This window comes from Panicum virgatum, chromosome 2N, assembly GCF_016808335.1.
Source record: "Panicum virgatum strain AP13 chromosome 2N, P.virgatum_v5, whole genome shotgun sequence".
Lineage (NCBI taxonomy): Eukaryota > Viridiplantae > Streptophyta > Magnoliopsida > Poales > Poaceae > Panicum > Panicum virgatum.
This window is the reverse complement of record NC_053146.1, coordinates 37,758,503-37,773,395: the sequence shown is the minus strand read 5'-3', so window position 1 is coordinate 37,773,395 and position 14,893 is coordinate 37,758,503. Positions and strand designations below refer to the sequence as shown.

At 48.3% G+C, this 14,893-nt stretch overlaps 1 pseudogene; it reads right to left on the bottom strand.

Moving 5' to 3' along the window:
- Window positions 1-2,272: 2,272 nt before the first annotated feature.
- LOC120660355 lies at window positions 2,273-2,925 on the bottom strand (annotated as a pseudogene).
- Between the last annotated feature and the right edge of the window lie 11,968 nt (window positions 2,926-14,893).

The following is a 14,893-nucleotide window of genomic DNA, read 5'->3' as shown; positions in this document are numbered from 1 at the left end:
TCTCGTGCTTTGCCTACCATACTTGATGTTCCTTGCTATCTTTCTATGGAAGATTTGAGTAGTATCTAATTAAACACCTTTTGGTGCTTAAATCTGTGTGGTGTGACTCGGTTTATCTTGTATGCCTTTTAAATGCATCGTGTGTTGTTTTCTTTACGTTCATGCATTTGCATCATTGCATACCATATAGGTACGCTAAATGCACGACGCGTGGAACTAAAGGGCAATGTTGGAGCCGAGCCAGAAGATATCAAGCCGATGCAAGACTGCAAGCTAACTAACTGACTTTGAGTCAAACCCAGGCAAGCCCCGGAGCATAATCTCTATTTTCAGTATTCAATGTTATTATTTAAGTATTGTGCATTAAGTTTTCTAGGAGTTGAAAAAAGCCCTAGTATGCATGTTTCTCGCTAGGTACCTATGAGTCTCCACTAGTATACATGCACCGTTAGAAATGCTTTGCTAATTAGGAACCCGGTAGAAATCGAGTGATTCATGTCACTCGCGAGACATAGGTCTTGTACTTATGGAAAAGTTACTGGAGAATGAATCAATGAGGAAAGAAAAGGGAAGACCAGGCGGAGATAAATCTGGTTATGGATATGAAAAGGATGGCAAGTAAGACTCCGCCTATGTCGGTTAAGAACCGCACCATTGTTGGCCGTGCTGATCGAGGATTGAACAGTACTAACCACATGCCGGAAGTAGGAGTAGTCGAAACCGGTAAGCTGTGTACCGCTTTACAACGATACTTTTAATTCCGACCTGCTACGCTGGGCGTGGGAGTTGGCGGGTGTTGGATGGATGCCGCCTTCTAGTTCTCTAGGAGTTCACCGTGAGGAGCCCAACACCTGGGCTTTAGCAGGCGTGGTTTAGATGTCGTGGTAATGATGGAAACAGTTGACGCACGTGGCCTGACAGGGCTTACTTATGTCGTGTTGGTTAGGTCCACCTTGCAAGGTTAAATCGGATCGATTCGCCGTGACTCGCGGATATGAGAGCCTTGATCACTTCGTCATATCGTAGTAATAACTTGGAATGAGAATGAAATGAAGAGAACCGGATTGTGATATTACTAGAGAATTTCTCTGTTCTACCATGTGTGCTCTAGAAATTCAGGCAAACCTAGTTGGTACGGTTTAAACTGAATCTGAGCTAAAATTTGAATGTAAGGATCCATTGTTAGTAGCCTTTTTAGCAAAATAAACTACAGAGCCAAAGAGCTTGTATGTCTAGATAGTGGGCTAAGTATACCCATAGTTGGGTAAGTCTTGCTGAGTATTAGTATACTCAGGGTTTGTTGTTATCCTGATTTCAGGATTTGTTACTGGTTAGAGCTAACCAGAATTCACACCGGTGGGCTCGATGTGACATTCTCACGTCTTTGTAGTATCGTGGTTTTTAAATCAAACTTCCATTTAAATTACGCTGTATTTTGAGCTCTGATATATTTTACATAAACTCATTTTGTTAACCTCTGTTTTGTTATTTAAAATTGATAAACTTATGTCTACTTGTAATCATCTGCGCTCGCCTTCGAGTGAGATTTCCAGTGTTTTCGATCTTTAACCCAAACATGCTGCCGGATTACACTGTTTTAAATGTGCAGTGACTTGATTAACACTTAAGTTGATAGTTAGCACACTTAAATCAATTTAATTTAGACGGCTGTGCCGCAGCGGCCCCAGCCCCTGGGATGGATCGCGCTTTCTCCTTCCCGACCGAGCCCCCAAGCCAAGATCCTATCCTCTCCGCGTCACTCACTGTCCTACTTGCTCGCAGGGTTGATGATCCGATGCCACACGTACTCGATCCGCCGCCGCGTGTAGGCCATCGGGCAAGCAGCGCGGCGCTGGGATCGCACTTGTCACTTGCGACTCTGAGCCGGGATCCACGCCGCCCACCAGAGACCGCCCACCACCGCGAGGCTGAGCTCGCTTCTGTTGGAAATAACTTGACCATGGTGCGTCCTGGTCATGGCGTGTGTGCGTGAGTTTTGTTTTTAGTCAAGTCTGAATTCTGTTAGGTGCAGTCTAGCAGCACACACGTGTGGAACTTGGTGATCGCCAGGTCTCGCGGAGGAGTTTAGCTCACGACGAGAGGCAGCCAACATGCACGGGCGTATGTGCACGGGCGTATGTGCACGTGCATATCTGTATGTGTGCAGGATAGCTGTGGTATCAGTTCGAGCAACTCCAACAGTTTAATTTTCACTTATTTTTTTTCCACTTTTTCTCAATATAGGGAATTGATGTAAAAAACCTCCAACAGATTGATTTTTCATCTCTTTCTCCTTTATTTTTTCTCAATTCCCAATATTACATCTCCAATAGAAAAGGGAACAACCATCATCTCCCTATCGGCCTCCCGCGCCCAGCGCCGCCAGGGCCGCGCCCTCCGCCGCCGCCCCGCATCCTGATGGCCGCCGACGAGCATGTAGGCCGCCGCCCGCCTCAAGCCTCCGCCCGCCTCATCCCCCTCCACCCATGCTTCAATGGAGACCGCCGCCGCCGCCCATGGAGTCCTCCTCCGTGATGGGCACCACGCTGGCCATGATGTCCAGCACCCCGGCGAGCTGCACCCGCACGGCCAACCAGCGCGCGCCGGCCTCGGCGGGGATGCTGACGGGCTCGTCGTCCAGGGCCAGCTCCAGGCGGTCCACGTCGCTGCTCCACCTGGCCGTCTTGGCGGCGCCCAGGTAGAGACGGTGGTGGGCGAAGCGGATGCCGAGCTCCTGGATCCAGGTGAAGTCGCGCCTCATGCTCGGGTTGCGCTTGCCGATGAAGTGGGCGTTGATGTGCAGGCTGGCGTCGGAGAGGATGCAGAAGTCCTGGTCCCTCTTGCAGTGGAAGTATTGTTGCCGTCGCCGCCGGTGAAGCGGGGGTCGCCGCACGACACGCCGGGGTAGAAGTCGCACAAAAGAAATTAAATTGTATGTGATCGATCGATCGATTAGCTAGCTAGCTAGTGAAGAAGAAGAAAATAAAACAAGCAAGCTCTTTGTGGGCGTACTGCAGAAGGTCTTGCATCCTGGGCAGAGGACGATGCACTGGTTGGGGCATTGCTTGTCGCACTTGGCGTTGCAGCTGGGCTTGTTGCCGTTGGTGTCGCCGCAAGCCAGCTGCTGGTCCGGTGCTGCTCTGCAGCGCGCTGCCGGCGGACGGGCGGGCGGACGGACGGACGAGCGGTTGCAACAAGGAAAGGGGAAAGGAAAGGAAAGGAGGAAGACAATGACAGGTTGACCCCACGTGATAGGATGAGGTTAGGGAAAAAGGGAAAATCAATCTATTGAATCACTTCTCCTCAAAATATTAAAATTGTGATGGGGAATTCCTCTGTAAAATGGGAAAGGGAAAGAGAAAGATCAATTTGTTGGAGTTGCTCTTAGTCAGTTAGGAGGTGTAGGTGAGCGTGGTGCCGATTTGCATGGAGGAAGCCGCGTCGTCCGGGCGAGCGAGTGGCTCACGGCGACGTCGTGCTGGTCGTGCAGATCATGGTAGGAGGTCGGACGTGGGGGTTAGCTCCTGGTAAGTCCGTGGCTTATATGTAGACCCTGAACTCCTCTGTGTTCGTTTGCCGAGTCCAGTTCAATAGGAAGCCAAGATACAGGAGCGATTTGGCTCCGCGGCGTTCATCGCCGGCAACTTCTTTGTGCTGTGTTTCCCTTGCGTTTTGTGTTCGTGAGTGAGAGCTTTGAGAGAGGGCTCGGCCAACAGCTTCTGCGTGCATGCCTCTCTCTCTGGGTCTTCAGACAGCGCCTCGCCCCGCCCAGGGTGGCCGCCGCCACCTGCAGCAAGCGAGAACCGCGGCCGCGCGCCCGGCGGCCCTACCTGCGCGCCGCGTGTCAGCCAGGACGCCGGTCGCCGGTCGCCGGCGGTGCGTGCTGGCTAGGCGCGCGACCGATGCGTGCCGGGATGCGGCGGTGCACGAGGGAGCGAACCGTGCCTGTGCACGCGCAAATGTGCCGTGTGTTGCCAACCGAGGTGCCTGCCACTCTCTCAATCGATATTTGGCAGGATCACAGCAGCCTGCACTACCGGCTCGAGGACCACCCGTTCTCCGGTCTCCATCGCTGTCCGTCAGCCAGGAAAGAAGGTGACGTAGCACGCAGTGGCAATCTCAGGGGGTGTTTGGTTCCATGACTAAACTTTAGTCCCTATCACATCAAAGAGAATTTTGTTATTTAAAAGTATTAAATAAAATTTAATTATAATTTTTTTCACAGATGGGTGCTAATTCGCGAGACGAATCTAATGAGTCTAATTAATCCATCATTTGCAAACAGTAATGCTACACTAACCATCCGCTAATCATGGATTGATATATCTTATTAGATTCGTCTCGCAGTTTAGCTTGAGGATTCTGCAATTAGTTTTATAATTAAATTTTATTTAATATTTTTAAATAGTAATTTTTTCTTTGATGTGAGAGGGATTAAAGTTTAGTTAGCCATGCCGCCAGCGCCATATCTGCACGAGAGCCGGAGGACGCGGCAGCTAGCGCAAGCCGACAATGATGCAGTTGCAGCGAGCAGGGTTAACCTTACCGACCGGTCCGGCCAAACCGGCGCGGTCCGGTACCCGTATACCGGTCCGGTTTGGCCGGAAACCGGTCGGTACCGGTGGAATTCAAATTTGAATTCAAATTTCGCAGTTCAACCGGTTCGTACCGGTATACCGGTCGATTTGACCGGTTTGACCGGTTTACCGGTTGGTTGGACTGGTAACCGGCCAAATTCAATTTTTTTTGTTTAAATTCAAATGCCCGCAAAGTATACTAAATGAATGTTTGTATAACATGTTTTAGTCTAAATGAACCCTCCAATCCTTTTTTTTACTACTTTTACATTGTATTTGTATACTTTTGTATGCACATTTTTTGTTTAACTTCAAATCCCCGCAAACTATACTAAATGAACGAATTTTTCAGAAAATTTGACACCATTAGATTCGTCGCACCTTGAACTATTTTTAGGAATTTTTAAGAATTTTTCATTTTTTGAATTTAAATTTGAATTTTGAATTTGGACCGGTTTGGTACCGATCCAAACCAGAACCGGGCCGGACCGGTTTGACCGGGTCAAACCGGACCGGTTCCCACCGGTTTGGTGAACCCTGGCAGCGAGCCGCGGCCCGGAAAAGCTATTCATCGCGACCGGTAACCGGTCAAACCGGACCGGTTTCCACCGGTTTGGTGAACCCTGGCAGCGAGCCGCGGCCCGGAAAAGCTATTCATCGCGCGCGCGATTTTTGGCCGCGCCATCGCAGAAGTGCGTGCGAGCTCCTCCCCGGTTCATCTTCTTCCTCCGGACAGGGGAGGAGGCGGTGCAGCCAGCGAGCAAGGACGGGAGGGGACGGGGTGGGGGGAAGGGTGGTAGGTGGGCGGAGCGGCCACCGGCGAGGTCGCCGGCGGCCGGGGTGGTGGCGGGAGGCGGCGGAGCTTATGGATCCCGGATGCTGGGGATGGGGAGCTCACCGGACCTAGAGGAGGGCTCGGCGGCGGCAGTGGCCCAGCGGCGGAGGCGGTTCGGCGGGGCGGGGCTGGACCCCCGGTGGGCGGTGCCGGCGGCGGGGGCGAGAAGAAGGCGGCGCGGCGGCGGCTGGACGGCGCGACTTAGCGTGGCGGCGGCGGAGGCGGGGGCGGCGGGGGAGTACAGATGCAATGTGCCCTTGATTCCTCGCGCATGCGAGGAATAGACGCGCCCGCCGCGGCCGGGGTTGCTGCCGGTTTGACCGCCGCGCATGCGTCGAGCATCCTCCGGGCTCCTGCCGCCCATCACGGCATCACCCTACTACTAGCTCTCAACCGTTCAGCGCAGCGCCCTAGCTGGAGGTACGCCAACCCGGCCGACTTCCCTACGCGTGTACCGTGTACGAGACGCGCGCGCACGGCGCGGCGTAGTGCATAGTTTTCGTTAATTTGACCGACTCAGTTCTCCAACACAAACAAAAATAAAAGATCAATGGCCGTTGAGATAAAGAGGCTGCTTGGTTCCCTGCTACAACTCGCCACACCACAGTAGAGTGGCGGGTGTGGCGCTCAGAATCGGCACCATAATCCTGTGTTGTGGCTTTCTGTGGCTTTGAACCAAACAAGTCCCAAATCCTCGAAACGCTTTGTGCGTGTAATTTTGGTGGATGATTACATTATATGCCACTTCTCAACAGAAGCAAACCAAATTAGCCAAGCTAAATAAGGGCATTAACTTAAGTTGGGAAATATTTTTAACCAATTAAAGGATCATATTGAGAATGTGCCCATAGGCATAGGCAGAAGGGGATTCTTTGCTTTTCTGCCCCTGCCCCAGCCAGGCCCATACCCGGCTGCACTCCGCCTGTCAACCGACCATTGAAATGTCTGGGAAGAAAAGAAGCCGTCACAACCCAAAACCTCTCCGTCCTAATCTAGCTGGAACTCCACTTCCTCACTGGTATTGGGCAGCGACAAACAGCAGTACGTGTGTTTCTTATTTTTCTTATATTTTTTTCCTTTGCAAAAACAACTCCAATTGCTTCGCGCAATAGAGTTTGACCATTAGGAATAGATCAAGTAGTTGACCGCTGCATAGTGTTAGTTATGACAACTACCAAATTAAAACTCTAAATTAAACGTAATGGTCATTATTTGAACACATCAGGCGCATTAGCTTAATGGTTTAATTTGACAGATCCTTCTCAACCCACGCCTGATCGAAACAACACTAGTAGTCTCACGCGAAGGTGAGCACAGGTGGTAGAACACGACAAATACTTATGAAATACAACTACAATACATAGTATGCTTTGTTAAGTTTTACAACCTGGGTTCAAATACACAAATAATTTACAAGTCCGACGGCAGTTTTCACCAAAGTTCAAATGAAACGAAAAGCCGACTTATGAAATACAACTACAATACATAGTATGCTTTGTTAAGTTTTACAACCTGGGTTCAAATACACAAATAATTTACAAGTCCGACGGCAGTTTTCACCAAAGTTCAAATGAAACGAAAAGCCGACAACTATGTTACATGTGACATTTAACCCTAACACTACCAGTCAAACTGGTGCACCAACCCGGTTAGACCGGGACAGACCAGTACACGAACCGGTCAGACCGACTAATCGAGCAATGGCGACGGATTACACACTCTGCCCACAAGAGTGCAATCCCGCGACCTCCGGGGACTAAGCATCTGGTCCAGCGACTTTCCATCTGTCTGCATCAAGACGGATGAAATTGGCGCAACAGGGACAAAAATCTATATTTGCGTGGCCTTAAATAAATTTTTGCAACAAACCATGAGCAACTAATACTCAGCAAGACTTACCCGACTATTGGTATATACTTAGCCGACTCCTAATATTCAAGGCTTTTGGCTGGTAGGTATGTTTCGCCGAAAAGCAACTAAGGGTGGATCCTTATTTTCAACATTTTAGCTGCAGGTTCTAGATAGATCAATTGTCGACTAATATTTGCAAAACTAACTAGAGCAAAACATAGTAGAGCATTAGATCACAATTCAAAGTAATCATCATCATATATAATCTGTGTTCCATATCATGTTACTACGATGTGACTCGGAGATCAAGGTGCTCTTAACCGAGAGCGACGGCGAACCGATTCGATTTCACCTTGCAATGTGGACCTAACACACACGTCATGTATATGCCCCGTCGGGCCATACACGACAGTCATTCCCCTCCCCGCCTCGAACTTTGGAGCCGCCCCACCTGCGTATAGTCAGCTGAGGCCTACGAGAGACCACCAAAAATAAAAACAAGCATACTCAATTCTCCGCGACCACTCAAACTACCCTAAGGGGTGGATAGAAGTTTCGAACTTTCGAAATAAAGCAGTATTAGGCTTACCGATTTCGACTACCTCATACTCCCGGCATGTGGTTAGTAATGTTCAAACTCGATCAGTAGGGCCAACAACAACCGGGCCTTAAGCAACACAGACGGGACTAGACACCAGGAACCCTATCCTGTTGCCATATCCTACATCTCATCATCATCTCCCATCCGGTCTCCAATTCCATTCATTCCATATTGTATAAAGACGTCCTATATCTCGCGAGTAGCAGGAAATTACTCGACTTCTACTGAGTCCTATTTAGCATGGCAATGCTATCGACCTACACATACTAGTATAAGATCCAGGGAACCTAGGGATTATGCATATATGGTTCCATTCAACTCCTATAAACTTAATACATAAATACTTAATTAATAACATTGTATAATTTTAAATTAGGAGTTATGCTCCGGGACTTACCTTCGGGCTGCTGCCAAGCGCTAGGGTTAACTGGGCCTTGGGCCGAGTTCTCGCGGGTCTCCTCCTGAATTTGCCCCGGCTGCTCCTGTGGTTCCGTGATCACCTCGTACACGATCTCCTCGGCTGCGGTTTCAACACGTATGCATATGATACAAGTCAATGCAGATGAAAATTTTTAATTACAAAATAATCACTGACCGAGGATAATTACTACGGTTTGCATCGAAGTATGACTCTCAGCCCTAATACTACCGGTCAGACCGGTTTACCTAACCGGTCAGACCGGCTGTCAAACTTCGGAATCCCCAAATCCGGAGTATCCGGACATATACTTAGAGTTTCCGAGCCAACGTTCGGACATCCGAACGAAGGTCCGGAGTATACGGACGCATACCCGGAGTATCCGGGATCCAAGTTTTGTCTGGTTTCAAAAGTTAGCATGCGGACTGTCCGCGCCCCAGTGGCAGACCGTCTGCCGTACAAACGTTCGGACATCCGAGACTAATTGGTTTCTGTTGGATGGCGGACTATCCACTCCCCCTGCCGGACTGTCCGCTGTAAAAATGTTCGGACATCCGATACCGACTGCACGTAAGCTCGGACGTTCGAACATCCGAAATAGCTGCCCGTTCAAATCGTGAGCAGGTGGACTGTCCGCCCGAACAGGCTGGACCGTCCGCCGTTCAATTTTTGACACAGTGTGGGCAGGCGGCACGTGGTGGCCATGGCACGACGGCGTGGCGCGCGCTCTCACCGTCGGCAAGGCCAGACGGCGGCGGGGCTAGTACTACACAATCTATGTGACGAGGCACACAAAATCATGGTGATGCATGCGAATAAATCAAGCCGAGCATGGCCGGCGGCGTGCGGCCCATGGCGGCCACGGTGGCATGGTCGGGAACGCACGTGGAAACAACATGAACATGGAAGAACGAGGGAAGTACGAGCATTACCGGTTCACTTACAGTCTATTTGAGCTGCTGGTCAGTAGAAATAGTGGCTGGAGATGGGAGTTTGATGTCGGGATGGATCTCGGGAAGTGATGGTTGGGGCTGAGATTGGAGCGGTTGGGGAGGGAGCTAGAGAGGTGGATGAGCTTCAGGTGCGGTGGATTGGAATTCCATGACAAGAAGCTCGCGGATTTGGCCAGCGAACATGAGCTGCTCAAGCTCGTTAATGGCGGTTGGAGGAGGAAGAAGAAGAGCTGAGAGAGACCAAGAGGGATATATAGAGCTTAGGGTTGGGCTTGGGATATGGACGAATTCAATGTGTTGCACAAGAATGGCCGGGAAAGGGGCTTGACGGTCGGCGAGTGGTGACGACCGACGACTCGCGGTCTTGGCATGGGCGACGGCGCGATAGCACTCATTCATTGGTAGCGGCATCCCCAGGCTCGTGCGCGAACCGAGGATGGCTGGCGCGTGGCGATAGCATCGCTCGTCGGCGTCGATGCGCGACACGCGGCTCGGACCAGTCCGGGCTGATCTAACCCAATTTTAAATTTTGATCGTTGAATTTAAACATCGGGGTGTTACAATCCTTCCACCTAAAAGAAATCTCCTCCCGAAATTATGGTAGGAATGCTTAGTTTCGAAACTCCGGATAGTTTGATTTAAGAAACTCCTCTATTTCCCATGTGTGCTGGACCGTCCGCCCTACAACACGCTCGGACACCCGAGACTGACCGGTTTCTGCTAGGTGGCGGACAGTCCGCAAGCTAATTCAAAGTTTTGACCAGAAACTCCAGATATATGTCCGGATACTCCGGGTTTCTGGGGATATTGTCAACCAGTCTGATCGGTTGGGTAAACCGGTCTGACCAGTAGTGTTAGGGCTGATAGGTGTAAGTTGATGTAAATCGTTAGCATTTATCCTTGATCAATGGTTACTTTGTAATTAGAAAATTGTATCTGCATTGACTTATATCATGTGCATTGTTGACGGCCGTAAATTCACATTCTTGTCGTCAACTTCTCGAGAATAACACGAGCATTACACTATGTTCCATTAATATTTTATTTATTTCTAATGAGTTCCACAAGTTTTGGATGAGTTTTGATTTCAGGAGAACATCTACCAAAAATGGGTAAATTTGAGAAAAAAAACCCAGGCCGGCCGGCCTGGCACCTCTGAGAACAGTGTCCCGTCTTCGATCCAGTGGCAAAGTAACACACCCACAATGCCTCTGAGTCGTGGATTGGATGTCGGTTTGATCAAGTGGATCGAAAGGCTTGCAAAAGGATCAAAGGACCCACCATTCAGTGCAAAATCGTGTCCAGGTCAGCAATCCAGCACCCAGGGAAGACCACAAGCGTTCAAGTGCAAAGTCGGCGCAACGGAGGGCCGAGACGAGCCAGAGGGAGGCCGGCCGGCCTAGCACATGCACACGTTGGTCCAAAGCAACTGTCAACCGCCTCCAGAAGAAGATCAGAGCCACTGTCCAAAAGTTGGTGGCCACGTGGCGGGATCCCCAGGCCGGCCGGCCTAGGGGAGGCCGGCCGGCCCCACTTGGAAGCCCCTCAGGCTGGGGCTTGGAGTGGAAGCTAAGCTCAACTGTCTTACCTGCATACAACCGACGCCAACTGCAGTACCGGCCGAGAACCGACCTTGGGAGGCTATAAATAGAAGCACCATCCATCACTTCAACACACACCATTGGAGCTCTTCTCTCTTCACTTGTACTTTCTAGAGTAGTTTAGTAGCTTGGAAGTTAGAGTCGAATCGAGCTTGCTCGGGATTCCGGAGTCATCGGAAGTCCGGTATAGCTCTTGTATCTTTCTTTTGACATTATCAATATAAGTTATCTTCTTTACTTTTCTGAGTCAGCTTTACTTTCCGCTGTCCTTTGTTTACTCGAGTCTGAGTGTTCATCTCGTGCGCGGAAGTTTTCCTTTAGCTTAGACTAAGTTACCTTTCTAAGTAATCAGGATCTTATCTTACAGGTTTTCTCGCCCGGACTAGAGTATCTCAAGTTAGTGCTCTAGGTTGAGGGGGATTTCTCTCAAAGGCCTCGAGAGAAATCCTAACACCGAGTGTAGACGTGATGTCTAACCTTAGTGTTAGCTAGAAAGTGTGTTCCACCCCACGGAACTGTTGTGTTAGTCGGTAGGTGGTGACAGCGCTATCCGTCCTTTGTAGTCCACCACATTCGGGTGTTTTTATAGCAGTAGTGCAGGTTGCCGTTGGACTCCCCTCTCATCCCTTTCTGAAGTCCTTCCTCTTCCAGCCGCCGAAGTAAGCTCTTGATTTCTGAGAACTAGTTAGGTGTTTAGTCTGATTTAGAGAGGCTAGCTCGATAGTTCAGAAGTGTATCAGGTGTCTTATCTCGCTCGTTGTCCTCCCAGCTGCTACCTCTCTAAGGAGTTGAACCTCCATGTGCCACTCGGTCATTGACTGGCCATTTATCTTACTTATCTATCTGGCTTACCCCCGCCTAGTTAGTCGGTCGATTAAGCTAGTACGGTTATCATTCGATTTACGATACTCTTTCCCATAGTGCTTCCCTGAGGAAAAATACGATACCCTGGAATACTCCAAGGTGAAGTGCTACAGCGGTGATTCTGTGCGCTTGCAGAATATCTATTCTATCGGGCATAAGAAATGCCAACATGTGCATACATGTAGAGCCCGTAGTGAGAACGTCGTCAACAAATGGATCGTGAAACCCAGGATCGGCGAAGCAGGCTTAGGCATGAACTCGTGAAGATCCGGCCCATGGCCGAGAATAACACTAACCCTGCTCAGCAAAAAGGCAAGCCCCGGAGCATAGCCTAGTATTTTAAATTATGACTTACTATTTATCTAAGTACTTATATATTACATTTCTAGGAGTTGCTTGAAACCTTAAGTGCATGATTCCTATGTTCCATTTGGCTAAATACTAGCATGCGCAGGTTATTAGCACTGCCAAGCTTCATTAGGGCTCATAGAAGTCGAGTAATTTCCTGTTACTCGACCGACATAGGATGTCTTTGTATTTTGGTATATGAGCTACTGGAATAATGATGGAATGAAGGAAAAATGGAGACTGGACAGGGGATGATGAGATGTAGGATATGGCAACAGGACAGGGTTCCTGGCGTCTAGCCCCGTCTATGTCGATTGAGCACCGTACCGTTGTTGGCCCCGCTAATCGAGTTTGAATAGTACTGACCACATGCCGGGAGTAGGAGGTAGTCAAAATTGGTAAGCCTGATACTACTTCGCTTCGAAAGTTCGAAACTTCTACCCACCCCTTAGCGTAGTCGAGTGGCCGCAGAGAATTGGGTACGCATATATTTATTTTCGGTGGTCTCTTATAGGGCTCGGCTGACTATATGCAGGTGGAGCAGCTCTGAAGTTCAAGGCGGGGAGAGGAATGGTTGTCGTGTATGGCCCGACGAGGCATATACGTGATGTGTGTGTTAGGTCCACCTTGCAAGGTTAAAACGAATCGATTCGTCGTTGCTCTCGGTTAAGAGAATCTCGATCACTGTGTCACATCGTAGTATAATGATATGGAACATGGATTATACATGATGAGAGTTATCTTGAATTGTGATTTAATGTTCTACCATGTTTGCTCTAGCAGTTCTGCAAATGTAGTTGCTTATTAATCTATATAGAACTTTGAGCTAAAACATTGAAATTAAGGATTCACTCTTAGCAGTTTTTTTGGCAAAACAAATCCACCAGCCAAAAGTCTTGCATACTAGGAGTCGGCTAAGCATATACCACTAGTCGGGTAAGTCTTACTGAGTATTAGTTGCTCAAGGTTTGTTGTTGACCATATTTCAGATATAGGAGCTAACTAGGATAAACATCGCTGGGCTCGATGTAACGTCCTCACGTCTTCGTAGTTATTGCTTTATTTTATTTTATTTTATTTTGCCTCTATTAAAAAAATTTCTCGGGTTAGACTCTCTTCCGCTGCTATCATTTCTTATGTTAATTTTAATTTTGAAAGATGTTTTGTAAATATTTTATGTTATACTCTATTATGTAAAATTATACCATGCTGGTACTGTCTGCGCTCGTCGTCGTGTGAGACTTCTGGTGTGGTTTCGATCATTAATTAGTTGAAAACAGGCTACCAAGTTAAACCAGTAAGCTAATATGCCTAATGTGTTCAAATGATAGTCATTATGCTTAATTAAGCCGATTTAACATGGCAGTTTTGTCACACCAGCCGTCAAGGAGCAGCTTGTATTTGTAGTCATCTCTCCCAAAGCAATTTTCGCCCTTTTCTTTTCTTGTCACGCAAATATTTTGGCTGGATGACAATCTTTGACTGCGAATAGAAACAAAATCAGCCTTGCTAGCTAGACAATCCCGGAAACAAATTTCTGTTCCGTTTAGCCTCTGGGACACCTTTACTTGCATAGGAAAAGGCTACTAACACTATTAGAAAATATGCCAAAGGTCCTGGCCAAAGGTACCAGCTGCTTTTGCAGCCGGTACTAATGCCACGCATCAGTACCAGCTGCAAAAGCAGCTAGTACCTTTGGCAAGCGGCGATCAAAGATAAGGGGTTTGGTACCGGATTAAAGCATCACTCGGTACCAAAACCCCAATATAGGAACTGGTTAGTGCCACCAATCGGTACCAAAAGAACAAAGAGAAATAGGTACCGGTTGGTGGAACCAACCGGTGTCTAAAGGGTGGACAATGGCACCGGGTTTTGCCATGGCCCGGTGCCGCCACGTGCCCACAACAAAGGCACCGGTTAGTAACATCAACCGGTGCCTATGCCATTTGTTTGGCACCGGTTGTTGAGCACCAATCGGTGCCTTTGAGCCACGCCTATAAATACCCCAACCCCTCCCCCCTCCAAGCTGCCGTGAACTCACTGTTCATGGCAGCTGAGTGAGGGGAGGGGAGGCGATTTTTTGTTTTTTTTTCAAAAAAGGTTAGTTATTTTTCTCCATAACTTAGCAATTGGTTTTTAGAAGCAGTTATCATTTAATTTATTTGATAAGTGAATAGTATCTATTTATTATAGTTATATGCATTATCAATTATATATTTGAATTCAAATTTATTATAGTATGAATGAACTATTTGTACACTACAATGATGTATATAAATGTATTGTGGACCTAGATGAGTCGGCAATGGATGTACATGGCCGATCGGCGTTCAAAGGAGTTCATTGATGGCGTGCATGAATTCATAGAAGCGGCCGAGAAATACAAGTATGGCGGTTTCGTTCGTTGTCCATGCAAATTCTGTAAGAATGAGAAGGATTACTCATCATCAAGAACCATCCATAGTCACTTGTTCAATAGTGGTTTCATGCCGAACTACTATATTTGGACCAAGCATGGCGAAAGAGGAATTGTGCTGGATAATAATGTAGAAGAAGAGGACAGGATTCCTGACTTTGCAGCCAATTATAATTCCTTTTTCAACGACACTGCAATGGGTGAGCCTGAAGAAGATACTAAAGGATACGTTGTAGAAGATGATCTTGGTCAGATGATGCGCGAAGCTGAGGAAGGTTGTGAAACAGAAAAGGAATCGAGAGATCTGAAGCGTATGTTGGAGGACTACAGAACATTGTTGTACCCTGATTGCAAACAAAACCGAAAGAAGTTGGGTACCACATTTGAATTGTTGCAATGGAAGGCATCAAATGGTTTGTCTGACAAGGG